General features: G+C 44.4%; 1 protein-coding gene across 2 annotated transcripts in view; it reads right to left on the minus strand.

Annotated features, from left to right (window-relative positions):
• RALGAPB (Ral GTPase activating protein non-catalytic beta subunit) overlaps nt 1–11,918 on the minus strand; it is a 108,685-nt gene extending 96,767 nt beyond the window's left edge. For both annotated transcript variants that reach the window (XM_025399237.1, XM_025399238.1), the window contains exon 1: nt 11,405–11,918. The gene's annotated coding sequence lies outside the window, so the exon portion shown is untranslated. The remainder of the gene's footprint in view (nt 1–11,404) is intronic.
• Between the last annotated feature and the right edge of the window lie 5,696 nt (nt 11,919–17,614).

A 17,614-nucleotide genomic window follows, 5' to 3' on the forward strand; every position in this document is an offset into this window, starting at 1 on the left:
GACAGAGTCTCGCTCTGTAACCCAGGCTGGAGTGCAGTAGCGCCATCTTGGCACACTGCAACCTCCGCCTCCTGGATTCAAGCAATTCTCCTGCCTCAGACTCCCAAGTAGCTGGGACTACAGGCACCTACCACCACACCTGGCTAATTTCAATATTTTTAGTAGAGACGGGGTTTCACCATATTGGCCAGGCTGGTCTCAAATTCCTGACCTTGTGATCCACCCGCCTCGGCCTCCCAAAGTGCTGGGATTACAGGCATGAGCCACTGTGCCCACCCAGCCTACTTTAAACGCACACAAATAAGAACCTCCTCCTGCTGTTGTGGCTCGGGTTATCCAAAGCAACAAACCTCAGAGATCTTGGAAAACACTATCCAGGAGCCAGAACTGCCGCACCACCTAGGCCCTCCTAGGCAAGAATGTTCATAACTGCATCAACCTCTCAGGATAGCACCATCGCAGAACCCTCATGAGTCTTGATCACACTTGCCATGTCTTAGTCCACTTGCCATGGGGCTGTTTGTAGTTCCATCCTGTTAATAAGTTGGCACGCTTGTAAGGCAGCTCAGGCTGATATGTCATTTTCCTAGACATTCACCCAAGGATAGCATGAATGTTTTGCCAGTACAAAGCGGAAGACACAGAATGCCTTGACACGGTAATCTGACTTAAGTTTATCCTTACAAAACAGCTCAATTTTAAAAAACGTACAAGATGCTCACTGTAGTATTACATATAAGATGGGGAAGAGGGTGTAATTTAACTTCCATCAATAATGGGAAAATTTCATAATTAGGGCATATTAATTCTATATACTATTATGTAGCCATTAAACACTGAGATTACATAGAAGCATAAAAACATACATGAGAGTGGTTAAGAGCCAGTGCTCTGGAACTAAGCTTCATAGATTCAAATCCCAGCTCTACCTGCAAGCTGGGTAATGTTGCAAAAGTTACTCTACTTCTGTGTTGGAACATCCTCGTCTGTAAAATGGGGATAATAGTAGAATAAGGTATGGTGGTTCATGTCTATAATTCTAGCACCATGGGAGGCGGAGGTGGGCAGATTGCTTGAGTCTAAGAGTTTGAGACCAGCCTAGGCAACATGGAGAAAACCCATCTCCACAAAAAACACAAAAAAGTTAGCCAGGCATGGTGGTACACACCTGTTGTGTACATATCTGTTGTCCCAGCTACCCTGAAGGCTGAGGTAGAAGGATCACTTGGGTACTGGTGTTGGGGCTGCAGTGAGTCATGACTGTGCCACTTCACTCCAGCCTGGGCTATACAGCGAGACTCTGTCTAAAAAAAAAAAAGCAAATAGATTAGGAGCCTACACATTTTGTTGTGTGGCGATTAAAGAATCACATATGTAATCTGTTTGAAACATGCCCTTGTCCATGTAAACAATCAACAAATATTAAATAGAGGAAGAAAAACATATATATTGTAATTACAACTAGATAAACACAAAGGCCAGATGTGGTGGCTCACGCTTGTAATCCCAGGACTTTGGGAGGCCAAGGTGGATGGATCACCTGAGGTCAGGAGTTCGAGACCGGCCTGACCAACATGGTGAAACCCTGTCTCTACTAAAAATACAAAAATTAGCTAGGCGTGGTGGTGCGTGCCTGTAATCCCAGCTACTTGAGAGGCTGAGGCAGTAGAATGTCTTGAACCTGGGAGGCTGAGGTTGCAGTGAGCCGAAATGGCGCCACTGCACTCCAGCCTAGGCGACAGAGCAAGACTCCGTCTCAAAAAATAATAATAATAATAAAAGTAAACATACAGCTGTGACTAAAGATTAGAAGGATGGTAGAGAAATGCAAGTACAGTTGACCCTTGAACAACATGGGTTTCAACTGCTCAGGTCCACTTACATATGGATTTTCTTCCATTTCTGCCATCCCTGAGACAGCAAAACTAATTCCTCTGCTTCCTCCTCAGCCTATTCAACATGCAGATGATGAAGATGAAGACCTTTATGATCCACTACCATGTAATGAATAGTAAATATATTTTCTCTTCCTTATAATTCTTAATAACATTTTATTTTCTCTTACTTTAAAAATATGGCATATATATACAAAATATGTATTATTTGACGGTTTATGTTATTGGCCAGACTCCTGGTCAACAGAAGACGATTGGTAGTTTTGGGAGAGTCAAAAGTTACATGAAAATTTTTGACTGCACAGAGTCAGTGCTCCTAACCCCTATGATGTTCAAAAGTCAACTGTAGTTTTAACTTAGTGGTAGAAATGTTGGTACAATTTAATGTAATATGTTTTTATTACATCTTCATGTCATAGAATTGGTAAGTATATGTCAGCATCCCGACTATACATGTGAACATTCAGAGACACTGGCAGGGACCACCAAGTAGACTTATTCAATAAACAGCTATTAACCATCTATTTTGTCCAATGCAGTGTTAAAACCATGAAGAAGAAAGATTAATAGGACTTGGTTCCTGTTTTCAATGAGTTTATGGCTTAAGTAAGGAGATTAACATTTATACATTGATATGGTTTAGCTCTGTGTCCCCACTCAAATCTCATCTTGAATTGTAACTCCCACAATTTCCATCTGTCATGGGAGGAACCCCGTGGGAGGTGACTGAATTATGGGGGCAGGTCTTTACTGTGCTGTTCTCATGACAGTGAATGAATCTCACGAGATCTGATGGCTTTTTAAAAACCAGAGTTTGCCTGTACAAGTTCTCTCTTTGCCTGCTGTCATCCACATAAGATGTAACTCGCTCTTCCTTGCCTTCCGCCATGATTGTGAGGCTTCCCCAGCCACATGGAACTAGGATTTCTCCATTAAACCTCTTTCCTTTGTAAATTGTTCAGTCTCGGGTATGTCTTTACCAGCAGTGTAAAAACAGACTAATACATACCATAAATAACTACAACGTTTAAGTTAGAACATGAAAATGTTGCCGGGCGCGGTGGCTCAAGCCTGTAATCCCAGCACTTTGGGAGGCCGAGGCGGGTGGATCACGAGGTCAGGAGATCGAGACTATCCTGGCTAACATGGTGAAACCCCGTCTCTACTAAAAATACAAAAAAACTAGCCGGGCGTGGTGGCGGGCGCCTGTAGTCTCAGCTACTTGGGAGGCTGAGGCGGGAGAATGGCATGAACCCGGGAGGCAGAGCTTGCAGTGAGCCGAGATCACGCCACTGCACTCCAGCCTGGGAGCACAGCGAGACTCCGTCTCAAAAAAAAAAAAAAAAAAAAGAACATGAAAATGTTGAATGTGATATTTTTAAAAACTATAGGCAAGATATCATGGAAGTTCAAAGGAAAAAGACTACTTTTGATTGAAAGATAGGCTGACCTGGAAAACAACAGGGTAAGATCAGGGAAGACTACAGATACAGAGCATATGAACTGTGCATTGAAGGAAGGGTATAATTGAGGTGATAAGACTGAGGGTAAAAAGGGGTAGATAACACTGGGCTCAGTGGCTCAGTGGGATTACTCCAGTAATCCCAGCACTTTGGGAGGCCAAGGAGGGTGGATCACAAGGTCAGGAGATTGAGACCATCATGGCTAACACGGTGAAACCCTGTCTCTACTAAGAACACACAAAATAAATTAGCCGGGCGTGCTGGCACGCGCCTGTAGTCCCATCTATTAGGGAGGCTGAGGCAGGAGAACAGTGTGAACCTGGGAGGCAGAGCTTGCAGTGAGCCGAGATTGCGCCACCGCACTCCAGCCTGGGCGATAGAGCAAGACTCCGTCTCACAAAGAAAAAAAAAAAAAGGAGAGGGGGCAGATAAAAGAGAAAATAAAATACATAAAAGAGCCAGGCACATTGGCTCACGCCGGTAATCCCAACACTTTGGGAGGCCGAGGCGGGTCAGGAGTTCAAGACCAAGCTGACCAACATGGTGAAACCCTATCTTTACTAAAAATACAAAAACTAGCAAGGTGTGGTGGTGTGCGCCTGTAATCCCAGCTACTCAGGAGGCTGAGGCAGGAGAATCACTTGGATCCGAGAGGTGGGGGTTACAGTGAGCCGAGACTGCGCCACTGCACTACAGCCTGGGTAACAGAGCCAGACTCTGTCTCAAAAAAAAAAAAAAGAAAGAAAGAAAGAAAATACATAAAAGAAACGACACTTGCTTCAGGGAAGGAAAAAAAAAAAAAAAAAAAAAAGCACCAGAAACTGAAAACCCAGAGTGAAAGGAAAGAAAGCCATATGTAGAAGGTGGTAAGGTTTCAAAGGTAAGCAGTGACCAATTTTGAAGGACTCTGAATGCTAGGATTGAATATTCGTAATTAATTCAGTAAAACTGGAAGCAGAAAATGAGCAAAAGTTTAACCTTATCTTAGCCGGGCATGGTGGCACACGCCTGTAATCCCAGCTACTCAGGAGCCTGAGGCATAAGAATTGTCTGAACCCAGGAAGTAGAGGTTGCAGTGAGCTGAGATCGCACTACTGCACTCCAGCCTGAGCAACAGAGCAAGACCCTGTCTTAAAAAAAAAAAAAAGAAGAAAGTTTAACACTATCGCAGGCATGACACATCAGAAACTAAATTTCCATTAAAGCAATTTGATGGATGTGTACGAGATACACTGAAGGGATAGTAGAAGGGCAAACTCCAATGTGGCTACCATATAGGCTAAGGTTGAGGGCGGTCAGGGGGATAACGGGGAAGTGTCAGGCACTGTAGTGAGATATGATAATATAACTGAAGTCAGATGATTAAGAACTTTAACTGCTATATTAGGGATCCTGAGTCTCCTCCCCAGTTGGCTGTCTGCTATCAACCTGAGCTTCTAGCAGAGAAATCTCTACCTTCAATGCTCCAGAAGTAAATATGATGAGAAGAAGGGAAAGAAGTCAACAGTGCTCGCCTGCAGATCCCTTAATTTCCTTCCCAACTCTATATGTACTCATTTTCTAGGTATTCTCTCTGGAGGTTGTGTGTGCTGGGTAACAACTTATGGCTTGTAAGCACCACCGCAAAACAACATGCAAGTTTGGTCTAAATGACAAATTACTAAAATAATCAATACAATGGTGGACACTCTAAGACCACAGCCTGACATTAATTACATCAGTTGATTCAACCAATATTTATTACATGCCTTCTATGCAACCAGCACAGAAAATAAACAAGATCCCTGTTCTCAAGGAGCTTCAAGTCTCATTACAAAGAACAATTCTTTAAAACTTTGTAAAGTACATCCAGACATCAGTTATTTCATTAAACAAACATTAAACACCAGCTACATGTCAAATTTGTCCTAGGATTTAGGGATGCAACTATAAACAAGACACGATGGCTGCCCAAAAGAAAGTTTCATAGTGAGGAAGACAAGAGAAATCAAAGATGACACCATGGTACAGTAGTATTCAACATGGTAACTGATGAGTTATGACAGCAGCATAATACAACAAAACAAACTACTCGAGGCTGGGCGTGGTGGCTCACGCCTGTAACCCCAGCACTTTGGGAGGCCGAGGCAGGTGGATCACTTGAGGTCAGGAGTTTGAGACCACCCTGGCCAACATGCGAAGCCTCATCTCTACTAAAAATACAAAAATTGGCCGGGTGTGGTGGCTTATGCCTGTAATCCAGGACTTTTGGAGGCCGAGGCAGGCGGATCACCTGAGGTCAGGAGTTCAAGACTAGCCTGACCAACATGGAGAAACCCCGTCTCTACTAAAAATACAAAATTAGCCGGGCATGGTGGCATGTGTCTGTAATCCCAGCTACTCAGGAGCCTGAGGGAGGAGAATCACTTGAATCCGGGAGGCAGAGGTTGCGGTGAGCCGAGGTGGCATCATTGTACTTCAGCCTGGGCAACAAGAGTGAAACTCTGTCTCAAAAAATAAAATAAAATAATGATAATAATACAAAAATTAGCCGGGTACAGTGGCGGCTGCCTATAATCCCAGCTACTCAGGAGGCTAAAGCGGGAGAATTGCTTGAACCCGGGAGGCGAAGGTTGCAGTGAGCTGAGATCATGCCATTGCACTCTAGCCTGGGTGACAGAGCGAGACTCCAACTCAAAAAAAAAAGAAAAACTACTTTAGATCCTGCTTGAGCACAATGTACCTTTGCATAATTGATCATTTTCAAAGAGCTTTCACATGTTACTTCATTTTATTCCAATAACAACCCTAGAAGGTTAGCTAAGACACATGTCACTAACCACTAGGTAAGGAAACAAAGCAAAGCTATGACTTGCTCAGGATCACATCAAGCAACAGCAGATCTGGGACAAGAAACTCCACCTCTTGCCTCAAAGTCCAATGCTGCTTCCCTTTGTTCTGACTCCATACCTCACCATATGACCTTGGACAAGTCAACTGGCATTTCTCTTTTTGAGACAAGGTCTCACTCTGTTGCCCAGACTGGAGTGCAGTGGCACGATCTCGGCTCACAGCAGCCTCTGCCTCCCAGGCTTAAGTAATCCTCCCACTCAGCCTCCCAAGTAACTGAGACCACAGGACTGTGTCACCACGCTCCACTAATTTTTTAAAAAATTTTTATAGAGACAAAGTCTCATCATGCTGCCCAGGCTGGTCTCAAACTCCTGAGCTCAAGCAATCCTCCCACCTCGGCCTCCCAAAGTGTTGGGATTACAGGTCAGCCACCGCACCCGGCCACCTGGCATTTCTTTGTCATAGTTTCCTCATCTGTAAAACAGGGAGAATACCTGCAGTGCCTATCTAGAGTGACCTGGGAGAAGGATCAAATAAAGCAATCTAAGTTGACTTACTTCGAAATGTACCATTGGAAGGTATACATTATAAGACATGCCCATTTCGCTTGAGAAAAAGAGGATACAGGGTGCTAAAACACTGAGCAAATAAATAAACTGTGCTGGATTTTAAGGTGCACCAAATTCATCCATATTAACCTCATGACTAATAAAGGCAAAGGGACTATACTTCATATTTCTGTTGTAGTCTGATTGACCCCATAAGGCAAACATCAATAAAGCTGGCAAAAAAGGAATGTATTCGCCTATGTACCAGATGCTATTAGAGATCCTATTAAACACCTGAATTACAGGAAAGAAAGACAGGTTCTGCCTGCATCTCTCCTAAAACATGGAAAATGGTAGTTTTTGGTAATCTACCCAAAGAATATTTGAATACCCTGTCTGCCCCCTACCAGCACCACCACAGTTCTCATTGTTTATGTCTCAGATCTTCTCTGTCCAATACAGCAGCTATCTCATGTAACTATTTAAATTTAAAAAACGTTTAATTTTAATAGTTTTAAGTTTAAACTATTTGAATCAAACACCACTTCCTTAGTTTTTTAAGTGCTTACGAGTCACATGTGGCCAGTGGCTACCATATTAGAGCAGATAAGATTTAGTTCCATGATTGCAGAAAATTCTATTTGACAGAGCTGCTTCAGATACTACACTATTATTTTTATTATAACTTTGATTAGACTCCTAGAGGATAGAGGCCATGTCTTATTTATCTTTGTATTCCCAGTTTATATAGCTAAGTGCATTTCACACACTAAGTACTCACTATACAGACAATCCTCAACTTATGATTTTCAACTGACCAGGGTGTGAAAGCAATATGCATTCAGTAAAAACTGTACTTTGAATTATCCACATAACCATTTTGTTTTTCACTTTCAGTACAGTATTCAATTACATGAAATGTTCAACACTTTATTATAAAATAGGCTTTGTGCTAGATAATTTTGCCCAACTGTAGGCTAATGTAAATGTTCTGAGCATGTTTAAGGTAGATGAGCCTAAGCTATTCTGTTCAGTAGGTATATTAAATGCATTTTTGGCTTACGATCTTCTCAACTTTGATAGGTTTATTGGGAAGTAATCCCATAGTAAGTCGAGGGGCCTCTAGATATCTAACTGAGTTTCTCAAACACAACAGATCACTCTCTCCCCTTCCCTATCCCATGCACACACACAGACATGCAAACACAACACAACAATTCACAAGACAACCTTTCTCATGGGGCAGGGGTCTGGGGTGAAAGGGGACACTGTCCAGAGGAAGGAGGCCTGCTTTCGGAGGGCCAGAAGCTAACCATGTAGCCTTGGCCAAGTTACTTTCCCCATCTATAATAAAATGAAACTCCATGTGCCTTAATTTTAAAACTTAAATCATCTCACACCAAAGAAAATCAAGTATTCTGCCCAAAAAGTCTTTGCACACGTCAGGAAACACATCTGCTAACACTGATGAGTACCTTGTATTAAACAGAATCCATTTCTAGGTCCCAAACTATCATGATTAGAGTCACTTTTGTTCTCTAAGCACGTGGAATTTTTTACCTTTACTTTGGGGCACAACTACAGACTTAAACCTTCAGCCTTAAAGATTGAGTTTCTTCCATGTGCTAAAGCAAGAACTGGATACTGTGTCCATATCTGATCAGAGACACAAGGACAAGTTTCTTGAGTATCTGAATTTAACATAAATTGTCCCATCAGTTTCTATGAGTGCTAAGCCTAAAAACTGAGCAAATAATACAAAACGGAACCAAGAAAATTTCTCTATAACAATTCTTATAAAGAATATTTTATGGGCCGGAGACAGTGGCTCATGCCTGTAATCCCAACACTTTGGGAGGCCTAGGCAGGCGGATCACTTAAGGTCAGGAGTTCGACACGAACCTGGCCAACATGGCAAAACCCTCTCTCAACTAAAAATACAAAAAAATTAGCCAGGTGTGGTGGTGGGCCCCTATAGTCCCAGCTACTCAGGAGGCTGAGGCAGGAGAATCACTTGAACCCAGGAGGCGGAGGTTGTAGTGAGCCGAGATTGTGCCACTGCACTCCAGCCTGGGGGACAGAGCGAGACTGCATCTCAAAAAAAAAAAAAAAAAGAAAAAAGAATATTTTATGAAATGTGTTTTTAATTCAGTCTACATACTTTGTCATGTTTAACCGCTATTTAAAAAAAAAAAATCTTTATTGTCCAAAAACCTCTTCATAATGACCTTCACACACATATTCACTAACTTTTGCAAACCCTTACATGGTTTTAAGACCAACCAAGAACAAATTCAATCTGAATTATCAGCCTGCCTTCCTTTAAAACTTGTAAATATAGCAAATGGGCAATGGCAGTTCAGTCATTCTGCAATAAATATGTGCTAAATTTGTCAATTCCTGTGACATCATTATTTTACTCTTCATTAAGTACTTATGTCATCTCTCCTGGTGAACAGGACCAACCAATACCAATGGCAATCTCATCTACTTGTATTTACCAAATACCAACAAGGCAGTGGCATTTAGTGGATGACAATTAAACACTTTCTTGGATAATGAAGTAGGGAACACATGCAAAGGTCTAATAGTAATAAAAAGACTTTCCCTACAGACTTGATTGCATCTGATTGTGATAGAATCAGACATTAAAAATCAAGCAATGTTGATTGCACATGGTTAGTTACAGAGTGCCTTGCAATTGGTAAGAACTCAATGTGTGTGTTCAACTGCTGGACAAATTACTGAATATTCATTCCTAAGCAAAAAGAACAAAACTCTATAAGCTAGGAACTATCAAACATCTTTTACAAAAATGGAAATAGAGAAGAATCTGTTTGCAACATGATCTACCTATGACATAAAAGGACCCAAACATTCCACTGAGTAAAAGCTTTGTGAGTCTGTATGTCAAAGCACTGGAAGGAATACAGAAATGAAGAAAACATGGTCCCTACCCTAAAGCTTCTCATAATATAGAAGTAGGGACAGAACTACAACTCAGAAAAATAACTGGTAAGTTTCACTACGATGTTCCTAAAGAGCAAATTGGAAGGACTCAAGGTGGGTGGGGGTCAGGGACAGAGGTATCTTGAAGGGAATGCTTAAAGCTAATGTAGCCAGAGACAGGAAGAAAAGGGTATGTAGGCCTGGCACGGTGGCTCACATCTGTAATTCCACCACTATGTCAGGCCGTAGTGGGTGCACTGCTTCAGTCCAGGAGTTTGACACCAGTCTGGGCAACATGGAGAAACCCCATCTCTACAAAAAAAAATTCAAAAATTAGCCTGGCGTGGTAGTTCCAGCTACTTCGGAGGCTGAGGTGGGAGGATTGCTTGAGCTCAGGAGGCGGAGGCTGCAATGAGCCAAGATCATGCCACTGCATTCTAGCCTGGGCAACACAGAAAGACTGTCTAAAAAAAGAAAGAAAGAAAGAAAGAAAGGGGTGTGTATATGTATACAGGAGAGAGCAGAAGTGTGTGCGTTTGGGTGGGGTGGCCAGAAAGTTCAGAGGACGGTCTAGGCAGACGAATAGCATATGTAAAAACGACCCAGAGGTTAGAGATGCTACACCTATAAGTATTGTATATTTAGTAAAATTCCAAAGAGTAGTTTGCATAAGATGCATACATTTTAAATGTTTCAGATGACTCAGAATCCCTGCAGAGAAAGTTACGTCCCACCCCTAACAGTCTTTCACAAGGTGTAGTGGTCAGTGAACCTAAAGATCTCTGCGGGTGGAACTTGCATGTTTAACAAGCTCCCAGACAATTCTCCTGCACACTTAAGCTGGAGAAACAGAGATGCTTTTTGAGATGCTGAATTATCAAATTACATGCGGTTCCCAAACTTTGCTGCACGCTGGAATCACTTGGGCATCTTTAAAAAACATATTGAAGTCTGGCTTTCACCTCCAGATATTCTGACTGTTTTGGTCTGGGATGCCACATGGGCATCAGAAACCTTTACAAGAGTCCCCAGGTGATTTTACCGTGTAGCAAAGTTGGAGAGCCACTGCCCTAATTGTTAAGCACTTGGGTCTCTGGAGTTGGATGCTTCGGTTCAAATTACTAGCTATGTGACCTTGGGTAATTAAGTCACCCAACCACCCAGGGACTCAGCTGCCTCGTCAGTAAAATGGGGACAATAATCCTACCTCATAGGGTTGCTGTGAAGTTAGACGTGGTGAACGTAATGGCCTGGCATGATGCCTGGCGGATAAGAAGCGCTTAATGGGGGTTAGCTGTTTACTCTCATCATCAACTCTTCCTCATCAAAGTGTCACTGTGCAATGGGCAGCATCGTCCCCACTGGGCGGCAGCAACTCGCCTAACCTTTCTGCTGGACCAAATTCTTTGCGGGAGTTGTCTCGCTCCGCTCCAGACCCGCCCCCTCCCCCAGGTTGCCAGGAGAGCTTTGCCCGGCCGGGGAAGCTCCCAAGGATTAGACCGGGTTTACAGACTCGACAGCAACCGCCCACTCCAGGGCCAAGCTTTCCCCGCCCCCGTGGGTCTCCCAAACATTTGCAGATGCGCTTCCAAAGGCCGGGCCCCTGGAGCACCCAGAGCCAAGAAACAAGCCTCAGCCGTCCCTGGACCGCCGGGAGGGGAAGAGAGGGGAAGGAAAGGTGAGGGTCCGGCCGCGGCGGGGCCGACTGCCCGGTTACCTGAGGCGACGGGCGGGGCCCGCATCGCCGGGGCGGGCGCCGCCGCCGGCCGTACTCGGCCTTCCGCCTCACGCGACCCGTGCCATAGGGCCGGCGCTTTCACCGCCCTGGCCGGCCGTCCTCAGACGGTCCGTCAGTCCACCCGTCAGCGACTCTCCCAGGGCGTCAAGGGACGACGAAGGCCAGTCGGGCCAGCCGGCTGGGCTCTGCTCAGGCAACTTCCGACTGCCAGGGGCGGCGGCGTCAAATAACTCCCCTGCCAAGTGGGCCACTGCGCGTGCGCGGTGTGCCTAATCAGCGCTTTCTGCGGGGCTGAACCGGTGGCGTCAAATAATTCCCGAGACACAGAGCCGGAAGCTGCGCCTGCGCAGCTATCCCAGCTCGCCGCGCGGGACGCATTCCGTCCTTCCTTTCCGGATCAAGTGGAGAGGGAGAAGTGAAGTGACGAATGCGCCTACCTCATCGCAGCACAGAGGAGGCGCTCCACCTGCGTCCTTAGGAATCTTACGACATCCTCTCTACCTGCTTTCGGTACAGACGGAGTAAGGGGCTTCTCTGCAAGATTCTGGCTCCCACCCAGGTTCTAGGATTTTCTCCCATTCCACCATTACAGCACCCTTCCTCTGACATGATGTTCTTTACTCGCCGCACTCTTATTACACGGGCACAGCATTAATTATGAGCAGTACTCTATTCCAGGCTTGGTGTGGGTTACAAAGGTGAATCGAACATAAGATTTAGAGCCTCTCATTAAAGAACGGAATCTCATAGAGATAAGACAGTAATAATAATAGGAAGAGATACTACTTCGAGCACCTGCAATGCGCCAGACATTTTGTAAACAGTACCCTTTTCAATAATTTGCTTTCTCTTCAACGAAGAAACTAATACCATTGGAGAGGTACAGCTTAAGTGCTTTGAGAGTGTAAAGGAGGAAACTTGGACTGAGAGAGGAGGGAGGGATGGTGGAATTCTTCACGGAGGACCTGGCCTTGAGGCTGACCTTGGGTATTCAGAGAGGGAGGGGTCAGGGTGTTGAGTAGAGGTGAAGGCACGGTTGTCTGAAAAGCAGAAAGGAGCAAAGAAGATTCTGACTCCTCACCTCAGTTAGAAGAGACTATGGAGGAATGAGTGATAAGGGAACTAGTATCCTCACAGAAAGGGTAAAACTGAAGAGTGTTTCCTCAGGACCACACCTCACTCCCCAGGAAAATAGCTACAGGAAGGAAGAGGGAAAAGGAGGGTAAGAATGTGCTAGGGCAGGAACGAGGCTATGTCCAGGACATTGGGGATCCAAGCAATACATTTCAATTAAACACAGTGTGACAAATTATATAGTAGGCCAAGTCAAGATCTATTTCAACCACTCCCTTGCCTTTCTATACTACAGGGGCTGAAAAGCAAAGCACACAGCTCTCAACCTCCCTTGCTGCTAAGGGTGGCAGTGAGACAAAGTCCTGACCAATAAGATGTAGGCAGAAGTATCAAAGGAGACCTTCCCTTCTTTCTTCCCTTGGAGAAGTTTGTGTCCTTCACTTTTCCCCTGCTTCATACTTGGAACTGGGTAACACCTGGGGGCACAGCAGCCTAGAGGCCATGAGGAGGACTGTGCTAAGGAAGGTGGAGCAGAAAGACAGGAGCCTGCTTGTTTAGGTCATACTCAAGCAGTTACACAAACCCTGTACTACCTTCCTGTCTTATGGGGGTGAGGGATCTTATGTATACCACAGTTTGTTGAGTTTTCTGTTACTTGCAACCAGATGCATTCTAACACAATACTGAACACCTGTAACAGACAAGGGAAGGGTGACTAATTGGAAGAACAACGGGTGATGGGAATTGGAAAAGTGACAGGCACAGAGGATGGGAAAGCTGTCCAAAAGCCCTTGGGGAGATGATTAAAATATAGCTATCACCCTCCTAGTGGTTTCAATTCATTCCTGAAATTCTGCTTCTAAGTGGAAAGCTATTAAATTTTTCCCATTAATTAAAATGGGTGGCCGGGCGCGGTGGCTCACGCCTGTAATCCCAGCACTTTGGGAGGCCGAGGCGGGCGGATCATGAGGTCAGGAGATCGAGACCATCCTGGCTAACACGGTGAAACCCGTCTCTACTAAAAATACAAAAAATTAGCCGGGCGTGGTTGCGGATGCCTGTAGTCCCAGCTACTGGGAGGCTGAGGCAGGAGAATGGCGTGAACCCGGGAGGCGGAGCTTGCAGTGAGCCGAGATTGCGCCACTGCACTCCAGCCTGGGCGACAGGGCGAGACTCCGTCTCAAAATAATAATAATAATAATAATAATAATAATAATAATAATAATAATTAAAATGGGCAAAATTGTGTTCAATTCCAACCTAAGGCACCTAAATATTGTTAACAGAAAAAATATATTGATGCAACAGAAAATTATACGAACAATAAATTTGCTTAAAATATGGTTTTTACATAAAATGTAATGCATTAAGACTTACTGCTCTGGACAGAAAGACAAGATTTAATATTAGGTGCAAGTTGATGGAGGAGAGATGCAAATGAGTCATTCTCTAAATGATGGTTTGTTTTTTTTAAGAGACAGGGCCTCGCTATGTTGCCTAAGCTGGCTTCAAACTCCCAGGCCCAAGCGATCCACCTGCCTCAACCTCCCAAGTAACTGGAACTAAAGGCACATATCACTGTGCCTGGTATAAAATATATGTTTTTCCTGCACTCTTTGCTGATTTTTTAAAACTTTTGAGGGCTTCACTTAAACAACCTTAAAAATAAAACACACATACACACATATACCTCGAGGGAAAATTAAAGACTAAACATTAGAACACTTTGAAACATTTGAGAAAAGCACACATGTGTAATAAACCTAAAAGACACATGAGATGCTAGACATAGTAAAACATTTTGGATTCTCCAAACACAGTACACAATTCAAATTTGTTCCTCGGCATGATCTCTGACTAGAAACACCGACTAAATTGGGGAATGTCTTCGTGTGAAACTGTAATGTCAAAATAGCATTTTGTATAGTACGTTTGGAAAGGCACAGAATTGGAAAAAAGAGGAGCAGTGGTATAAGCTTTTGTGACACACTTTTTTCCAAAGATGACTTCACCAATCTGTTTTGTTTTATTTACCCTGAAAGCATCACCCTGGGAGATGCCATACCAAAATATATGACCCATCCCGTGGTTCTCCTTATGATGTAACTGACACTCCTCCCACTAAGAAATGGAATCAATGTTCCTTCTCCTTGAGTCTGGCTGAGTCTGTGACCATTCCAACCCAATAGGGCAAAAGTGATGCTATGTGATTTCTGGGGCTAGGTCATAAAGAAGACACAACTTCTACCTGGCTTGCTACCTATCACATTACTCACTCTTGGACCCCAGCCACCATGTTGGGAGGAAGCCCAAGCCACATAAAGGAAACATGAAGAGGTGTTCCAGCTACCAGCTCTAGCTAAGTTTCTGGTGTCAGTCAGCATCAATAGCCAGATTGAGGAAGCCTTCAGATGATTCTGGTCCCCAGGCTTCAAGCCTCCACCCCCACCTAACACCAAGCTGAGCAGGGACAAACTAACCCTATTGAGAGCACCCATAAGAGATGTGGATCCATGAAAAATATTGAGCAGTCCATATAGCAGATTCATGAGTAAAATAAATAATGTCATTTACCCCTAACCACTAAGTTTTGGGGTAAATTGTATGTAGTCACAGTAACTGGAACACTTTTCAAGAACCATAATTGAGAAAAGTTTGTAACTGAACAGCTTTATGTGAGATACGTCTGTGGCCATTTTTTTTTTCTGGTTTTATTTTTCCTTCTTTTTTAATTGTGCAGTACCAGCTTGGGGTAGAAACAGTTGGTCAGATCCATTGCTGTTTCTCCTGAACCTAACACAATACTGGCATGGTGTAAGTGCTCAATGAACATGTGTTGGATGGATGGATAGATGGATGGATGGATGGATGGATGGATGGATGGATGGATGGATGGATGAGGGGATGGACAGAAGCTTCATTGGCTCAGTGCTGAACCCACCTTCTTGCTCCTACTGTTAAGTCTTAGTGGATGGTATCCAGTGGTTGATGGTAGTAACACCATTAGAGTCAAGCAAGTGGGGCCCCTTGTGCCAGACCCTGTGCCTTAAAAGGGTCCTGCACTTTGGACTGTATTCCTCAAAAGTTTTTAAGTGCCCTCTGGGGCTAGCAATGCCATTTAGGAAGAGTGTCTCTTTCTAGACCAGATCCCACATGACTCTTGTTGACCACAGTTTTCTACCTTGAAATTTTTCAAGTCTCTCTCCAGTGGTTGGGACTGGCCAGGGTGAGTGGTGCCATCTAGGCAGGGCAACCAAGCTCCAACCAAGTCTGTTCCCTGTGGGTGCCATTTGCCATTTCTCCTCTTCAGTGTGCTCTCCAACCCTCTCTCTTACCCCTACCCATCTCTCACACATACGTAGGGTCGACCAGATGCCCTGAGAAGCTCCAGAACTCATGTTTGTGGAGTCATCATAGCCAGATCTGGTTCTGAGAGCAGGCTTGCGCAGCTCACTCCTGCTGACTGGCGTAGAATTTCTTTCACCAGATTATATGAGATTAAGCTATCAGAAATGGTATTGACATGCTGATTGGGGGTAACTCTCACTCACTTGGACACAGCACGAGTTCAAGGGTCTGGGCTCTGCAAATGCTTATGCTTGAGCTGCCTGAGTGGATATATGCCTTGGCTTGTACCTCTGTCTTCAGGCCAGAGTGCCACGTCTGGCTTACTGCAGCCAGGGTGATCTTGGGGAGGAGGATATGTGTGGCAGGCATCCTTTACCTGTGCACCCCTTCCCCAGCTGGCTCCAGGGCAGTCACCTCCCCGATTTGGCAGACTCCGGATCACTTGTCAGTCTGTCCTCCAGGATTGGCCATGCCTATCTCCTCTGTCTTAGTCTGCTTGGGTTGCTATAACAAAATACCACAGCCTGGGTACCACAGCCTAAACAACAGATGTTTATTTCTCACAGTTCTGGAGGCTGGAAAGTCCAAGATCAAGGTGCTGGCCTATTTGGTTCCTGGTGAGGGCCCTATTCCCCGCTTGCCTTCTTGCTATGTCCTCACGTGTTAGAGAGAGGAAACTTTGGTGTCTCTTCTGCCTCTTATAAAGGCATTAAACCCAGCCGGGCACAGTGGTTCACGCCTGTAATCCCAGCACTTTGGAAGGGCCAGGCTGGCAGATCATTTGAGGTGAGGAGTTCGAGATGAGCCTGGGCAACCGGCAAAACCTTGTCTCTATTAAAAATACAAAAATTAGCCAGGCGTGGGGGCACACACCTGTAATCCCAGCTACTCGGGAGGCTGAGACAGGAGAATTGCTTGAACCCAGGAGGCGGAGGTTGCAGTGAGCTGAGATTGTGCCACTGCACTCCAGCCTGGGCGATAGAGCAAGCAAGACTCCATCTCAATAAATAAATAAATAAATAAATAAATAAACAAATAAACAAACAAACAAACCTATCATGGGGGTTCCACCCTCACGACCTTATCTAAACCTAATTACCTCCCAAAGCCCCACCTCCTAATACCATCACATTAGAGATTAGGGCTTCAGCGTATAAATTTGGGGCCAGGAGGTTGGGGGAACACATATTCAATCTGTAACATCCACCGAGGATTTTTGAGATGTTGCTCCCTAACACCAACATACACTTCCTATTGATGTACTTTCACGCTCCAGTTGATGTGGTGACATTATTCTTTCATTGGTCTTAAGCCGTGGAGAATAAGAGATGGAAGTATCTTGCTTAAACGAGCTTGCTCTTCTCACTCTGCTCACAGGCCCCTGGCTGTGCTGCCTGCTAATGGTGGCATGTGGAAGGCAGGGGTGCAGCCATCATTGAAAGCAACCACATTATAGGAATGCAACGATTTGGACCTAAAGAGATCAAGATACGGTTGGAAGAGGTGTTGTCCTACATTGAAGAAAAAAATTCCCGATGGTAAATTTAACATGACCAGAAAATAAATTATCATTCACCTTTTCCTGCATACTCTGGGCAGCATTTATATTTGTAGTTCTCATCAGTAAGGCACAGTAACTATCTTTGAGAACAAGTCAGCCACCCATGGATGATATAGCATCATACATAATGATATACCCAACATTAAATAAATGTATTAGGGAACTGCTAAAGCAAGATCTTCAATAGTAACAGGTTCCAAACAATG

Source organism: Theropithecus gelada, chromosome 10, assembly GCF_003255815.1.
Source record: "Theropithecus gelada isolate Dixy chromosome 10, Tgel_1.0, whole genome shotgun sequence".
NCBI classification, from domain to species: domain Eukaryota; kingdom Metazoa; phylum Chordata; class Mammalia; order Primates; family Cercopithecidae; genus Theropithecus; species Theropithecus gelada.